Genomic DNA, 274 nt, shown 5'->3' with positions numbered 1-274 from the left:
CACCCCCGCCTCCCCTGCGAGGGGGGGGAGTGCCGGGCCCCCCTTCCCCTCGGGCCGGGGTAACGCCCGCCCGCACGTGTCCCCGCCCCCGGGGCGCCTCGCGATCCGTTCCGGGGTGCGGTGCAGTGTAGCGTGAGGTGTGCCAGCCTGACTGAAAACCAGGCCTGATACGAAATTGCATCGTTATTCTCTGATGATAAAAAAAAAAAAAATCACAAATTCTCTTGTAAAACCCCCAAAATCAGTGATTAAAACGAGAGGTCGTCTCTGCCCT

This window comes from Alligator sinensis, unplaced genomic scaffold, assembly GCF_000455745.1.
Source record: "Alligator sinensis unplaced genomic scaffold, ASM45574v1 scaffold1170_2, whole genome shotgun sequence".
NCBI lineage: Eukaryota > Metazoa > Chordata > Crocodylia > Alligatoridae > Alligator > Alligator sinensis.
This window is presented reverse-complemented; position numbering follows the sequence as displayed.